The sequence below is a fragment of the Oreochromis niloticus genome, linkage group LG10 (assembly GCF_001858045.2).
Source record: "Oreochromis niloticus isolate F11D_XX linkage group LG10, O_niloticus_UMD_NMBU, whole genome shotgun sequence".
Lineage (NCBI taxonomy): Eukaryota > Metazoa > Chordata > Actinopteri > Cichliformes > Cichlidae > Oreochromis > Oreochromis niloticus.
The window spans coordinates 10,294,249-10,300,503 of NC_031975.2; the positions used below are offsets into that span (position 1 = coordinate 10,294,249).

The 6,255-nt window shown below is 42.2% G+C and overlaps 1 pseudogene; it reads left to right on the forward strand.

Annotated features, from left to right (window-relative positions):
- The first annotated feature begins 1,092 nt into the window (after positions 1-1,092).
- LOC109203825 (transcription initiation factor TFIID subunit 6-like) overlaps positions 1,093-6,255 on the forward strand; it is a 9,550-nt pseudogene continuing 4,387 nt past the window's right edge.

Here is a 6,255-nt window from a genome sequence, read left to right on the forward strand (position 1 = left end):
CGTTTGAGCTACATGTATGCAATCTGGCACACATGTGTATCATGCCAAGACGGACAAAAAAGTCAGTGGGACCATTGACGCAAACCCAACAGGAAGTCCGCAATTTAGAAGTGAAGGTGACATTTTGGCTCTAATTTTGCCATTTCCATGCCTCGAACTTTTTCGAACTCCTCCTTGGGATTTGGTCATATAAGCTTCATCTTTGGTCAGTGTCAACTACACACCTGGGCCATGTTAATTTGTGGAACTTTTGACTTTTCGCGATACAGTGAGGCGGTGGCGCCACGGCGAATTTCGATGACTCGCCATGAAAATCGTATTGCCTCTCATTCCTCCATACATTGTCCGACCTGGACCAAAGAGCACACATATGATAAGGCTCCACCCCTGAACATATTTCAACTGCCATATTTGACACCAGGGACAGCGCCACCTAGTGGGAACAGGAAATGTCATGTTTTACACTTTGGGGTACAGTATTGTGATGGGTGACATCTGCAGCCTCAAATTTCTCCAGGAAAGCCTTAAGGAGTTGGTCTTGGGTTACAGTGAAAACTGTGACTTTTCGCAAAAGGGTGTGACCCCAGCAGCATGGCGAACTTTGATGTCTCGCCATGAAGAAACGAATTAGTATAACTAAATGAAATCCAGTCTGATCAGTACGAGACTTTACAGGCATGATGACAGACCCACCCTGAACAGATTGATGTGCCCATTGTCAGGAATATGCAGAGTGCCACCTAGTGGCAACAGGAAATGTCATGTCTTTCATTTTGTTGTACTGATTTTCACAGGTTTATCGTGGCCACCTCAAAAGTGGTGAATATCACCATCAGTCTCTCAAGATGCTTCAGTGAGAAAATTGTGACTTTAAACTGAACGGCGCACCCTGGTGGCAACGCGGTTCACCATGAACAATGAAGTGGCTTTTGAGGGGCTTGGAAAGTTTGAAAAGTCTTGAAATTTGGCCCACACCTCCAATGTGATGAAGGCTTTTTTGGTATGTGATTATTTTTATGGAATCTTGCAAATTGGCTCCACAGCGCCCCCTACAAAATTTCAAAACATCAGCCCCTGCTCTGTGTTTCGTCTATGAGCCTGAAACCTGGTAAGCTCATCGAAGATATGAAGATGTACAAAAAAGTCTCTTGGAGCAATATCCCAAATCCAACAGGGAGTCAGCCATTTTAAAATTAATGTGTAATTTTGGCGACATTTTCCCCTCTTTTCAGGCACCGTTCTTTGATGAACTCCTCCAAGGGATTTCATCAGATTGCCACGATCTCCAGTGTGTGGAATCCAAAGACCTTTGTGATGTTAAATTGTGAAGCTTTTTACGTTCAGGGAAACGGGGTGGTCATGGTGGCACGTGGAGTTTCAATCACTCGCCAAAAAGCAGTAATCTGCTGTCACTCAAAAACACAGGGCGTTTATCAATATACGTACTTGTGCGTACTTGCGTTCTCGTGTACTCGTGATACGTCATCAGTCGGAGACCAAGTACTGTTCCAATTCGAAGTACGCATCACGCCGAGAACGCGAAAAAGTCCCGGATGTGTTCTCGATCCGCCCATTTTATCGAGCATGCATCGGTGTAGACTTGGGACAGCTATATATCCCAGAATGCATTTCGTCCAAAACTCAACAGCGGACTCCCGGCACATCGTCCCCCCCCGCTCCCCTCCCTTCCCCGCCCGCTCGCGGTCTTCTCACTACTCAGGTTAAAGAAACTCCAGCAGCTGTCTATAGTATTGAGTGTCCACTAGAATAGAAATAAAAGCGTTCTAACATCTCACCTGCTTGTTTTTATTAAGGTATGTACACGTATGTACATGTACACTATTTGTATTAATAGAGGTTTCACTACTGAGGTTAAAAATGATATATAAGTTACTTAGATCACTTCTAAATGTTAATGTTTGGTTTATTTCAGTGTTTTATTTGTTCCTGAGTAAACCGGTTTGGCTGTGATTAAAGTTAAGCTTCATAACATGTTACTCACAGTTAAATTAGGAGGGGACGGCAGTAAAAACTCCGGACCTGTGACATCATCACGTACGCTGGTACAAATCACGAGTCCGTGCTCACGTACTTGAGAATTGAGAGACGGCCCACGAGTCCGTGCTCGCGTTCTCGGCGGGTACATACTCCCGTGCGTTCTCGGCGAGTACGTACTCACCGAGAACGCGAGTACGTACTCGCGTACTTGGGCATTGATAAACGGCCACAATGTCCAATCTCTCCCAAAGGTCGCAGGCGTGATGAGACTCGAGGTTGGAAATGTTTGTTATGCCATTTGTCAGTAATAGTTAAAGCGCCACCTAGTGGGACGACTATAATAATGGTTGAATTAGATGAAATGTTAGCTGGTGGTTAAATGCATAAATTCCATCAATGTGACATCATATCGGATGCACTGGTTTTAGGCGTTGGGCTTGGCTCGATGTGCTGGGGTGCGAGGGCCCTCGTATCGCTGCTTGCAGCTTTAATTATTAGGGCCAGAGCACTGAGAGTGCGAAGGCCCTATTGTATCTGCTCCGTTTCTTCTTATTATTATTCAGGCAAAACAAGGGCCTTTTTGAGGGCCTAAACATGCTCAAAAACTCATGAAATTTTGCACACATGCCAGGTCTGGTGAAAAATTTTGTATTTTAATGGTTTTACATATGAGCACTGGGAAATGGCTCTAGAGCGCCACCTATGCCTTGTTAAATGCAGCCCTACGACCACATCATTTGTGCTACATGTATGAAATTTGGCACACATGTGTATCATGCCAAGACGAACAAAAAAGTCAGTGGGACCATTGACGCAATCCCAACAGGAAGTCCGCAATTTAAAAGTGAAGGTGACATTTTGGCTCTAATTTTGCCATTTCCATGCCTCGAACTTTTTCGAACTCCTCCTTGGGATTTGGTCGTATAAGCTTCATATTTGGTCAGTGTCAACTACACACCTGGGCGATGTTAAATTGCGGAGCTTTTCAGTTTTCACGATACGGTGAAGCAGTGGCACCACGGCGAATTTCGATGACTCGCCATGAAAATCTTATTGCCTCTCATTCTGTCATACATGGTCCGACCTGGACCAAAGACCACACATATGATAAGGCTCCACCCCTGAACATATTTCAACTGCCATATTTGACATCAGGGACAGCGCCACCTAGTGGGAACAGGAAATGTCATGTTTTACACTTTGGGGTACAGTATTGTTATGGTTGACATCTGCAGCCTCAAATTTCTCCAGGAAAGCCTTAAGGAGTTGGTCTTGGGTTACAGTGAAAACTGTGAGTTTTCGCGAAAGGGTGTGACCCCAGCAGCATGGCGAATATTGATGTCTCGCCATGTAGAAACAAATTAGTGTAACTCAATGAAATCCAATCTGATCAGTACCAGACTTTACAGGCATGATGTCAGACCTGCCCTGAACAGATTGATGTGCCCATTGTCAGGAATATGTAGAGCGCCACCTAGTGGCACCAGGAAATGTCATGTCTTTCATTTTGTTGTACTGATTTTCACAGGTTCATCGTGGCCATCTCAAAAGCGGTGAATATCACCATCAGTCCCTCTTGATGCTTCAGTGAGAAAATTGTGAGTTTAAACTGAACGGCGCACCCTGGTGGCAAGGCGGTTCACCATGACAATTGAAGTAGCTTTTGAGGGGCTTGGAAAGTCTGAAAAGTCTTGAAATTTGGCCCACACCTCCAATGTGATGAGCGCTTTCTTGTTATGTGATCATTTTCATTGAATAGCGCAAAATGGTTCCACAGCACCCCCTACAAAATTTCAAAACATCAGCCCCTGCTCTGTGTTTTATCTATGAGTCTGAAACCTGGCAAGCTTATGGAAGATATCAAGATGTACAAAAAAGTCTCTTGGAGCAATATCCCAAATCCAACAGGAAGTCAGCCATTTTAAAATTAATGTGTAATTTTGGCGACATTTTCCCCTCTTTTCAGGCACCGTTCTTTGACGAACTCCTCCAAGGGATTTCATCAGATTGACACGATCTTCAGTGTGTGGAATCTAAAGACCTTTGTGATGTTAAATTGCGAAGCTTTTTACGTTTAAGGAAACGGGGTGGTCATGGCAGCAGGTGGAGTTTCAATTACTCGCCAAGAAGCAGTAATCTGCTGTCACTCAAAAACACAATGTCCAATCTCTCCGAAACTTCACAGGCATGATAAGACTCAAGCTCGGAAATGTTTGTTATGCCATTTTTCAGTAATGGTTAGAGCGCCACCTAGTGGGATGAATATAATCATGATTGAATGAGATAAAATGTTAGCTGGTGGTTAAATGCATGAATTCCATCAATGTGACATCAGATTGGACGTGCTGGTTTTGGGTGTTGGGCGTGGCTCGACGCGCTGGGGGTGCGAGGGCCCTCATAATGCTGCTTGCAGCTTTAATTAGGGCCCGAGTACTGAGAGTGCGAAGGCCCTATTGTATCTGCTCTGTTTATTATTATTATTATTAAGTGTGCCTATGCCAAGAGGCACACTTATTACTATTCGTCGGATTTATTATTCTTATTGTGTGGATGCCCTCAAAGGGCTTCCACACTATTGAGTTCCTGTTTCTCTTTATTCTTTATTGTGTGGATGCCCTCAAAGGGCTTCCACACTATTGAGTTCCTGTTTCTCTTTATTCTTTATCTTTATACTTTATTGTGTGGATGCCCTCAAAGGGCTTCCACACTATTGAGTTCCTGTTTCTCTTTATTCTTTATCTTTATACTTTATTATTCTTCTAGTTGCTCCGTTCTTCGCCGTTTAACTACTCTGTCAGTTTTCAGCCGATTTTCTCCGTTCAAACTCTAAACTGTTCTGCTCTTTCTGCTAATGACTGCTATGACTTTTGGTGTTTATTACTATTATACTTTTTAAAATATTACACTTTTTTCCTTTAATTTGTCCTATTGAAATGAATGGGAAACTTCCACAATTCTGCTAAAACTTGCTTGTTTTTGAAACTTAACTACTTTGTCATACTTTCACCTAGAAACTCCATTCAAACTTTAAAATGTTCTCAGATTATTGGGCTATTCCTGAGTGATTCAGCTTTTTCAGATCTTCTACCGTTTTAATTTTATACCTCTTTAAGTTTTCAGTTGCAAAATTGTGATTTTTCAGAAAATACATGCGTTGTTATGGTTGCTATGCAATTAACTCAGAGTGAGGGCTGGTCTGTTCTGAATTTTCTCTTCATGTCTGAACAACTTCTTGCAACTCGCTCAATTTCCACTCACCCCCCACAAATTATACATCAAAACGTAGGTATTTTTACTGGCTTTCAGAAATTGTCACTATCATTGTTGTAGGATTTACAGATTTTTTGCAAATCTCCTTAGAGCAACACAAAGTCTTAAAACTCTCCATAGAAAGTCGATGGAGAGTTTGTTCAAAATCACCGCTGGATTTCTCTAATGAGAGGCATTTTCAAATTGTCATATCTCCTTAATGAAACAAAGTTGAGACATGAGGCTTGTGCCAATATATCTTCAGACTCTCCTGATGCTCACAATTCAAGAATTTTTTTCTCACCTATTACCGTTTGGCCATGAATTACATTTGATTGAGGTTAGGAAATTTGTCCCTCTCTCAGATTTCGTCAGATTTCAAACTCTGGAAATGAGGCACTTTTTTCTCTCATCATATCTTTTTGATGGATTTCAACAGAGCCCTGAAAATTTCCATGACTGTTCACCAAAGCCTGCTGTTTCTTACGGTGAAAGAATGATTTTGATGCTCCATAGAGATTTAGAGTTACAAAACATTGTTTGAGGGCATGTCAAGGTAGTTTTTGCTTTGCCTCTACTCAGTTACAGTGTGTTACAAGTCATATATCTTTAATAATTTATATTTTATCTCTGAATTATGAACACCTGAAGATTCCCCCATCTCTTCTGAACAAAACGGTGTCAGAATGAGCGTTCTAGCCCCTACGTTTAGGAAATTATGGCCATTTGTTCGAGGGAAATCCTGAATGTGAGAAATACACTGAAGAAAACTCATACCTCTCTCTGTGTCTGTGTGTGTAAGGGCTGATTACAGCAGGTGCAGCCAATTTAACTGACCTAGATATACCAGGCCCAGACTCTTAACCGCTCCTGTTCACTTTACCCTCTGTGAATATGTGTGTGTATCAATATTTCTCCTATTTCAAAGTATTACTCCTCAATCATAGTATTTCTGCTAAATCAAAGTACTTCTACTACATCTCAGTACTTCTGCTCAATCACAGTGTT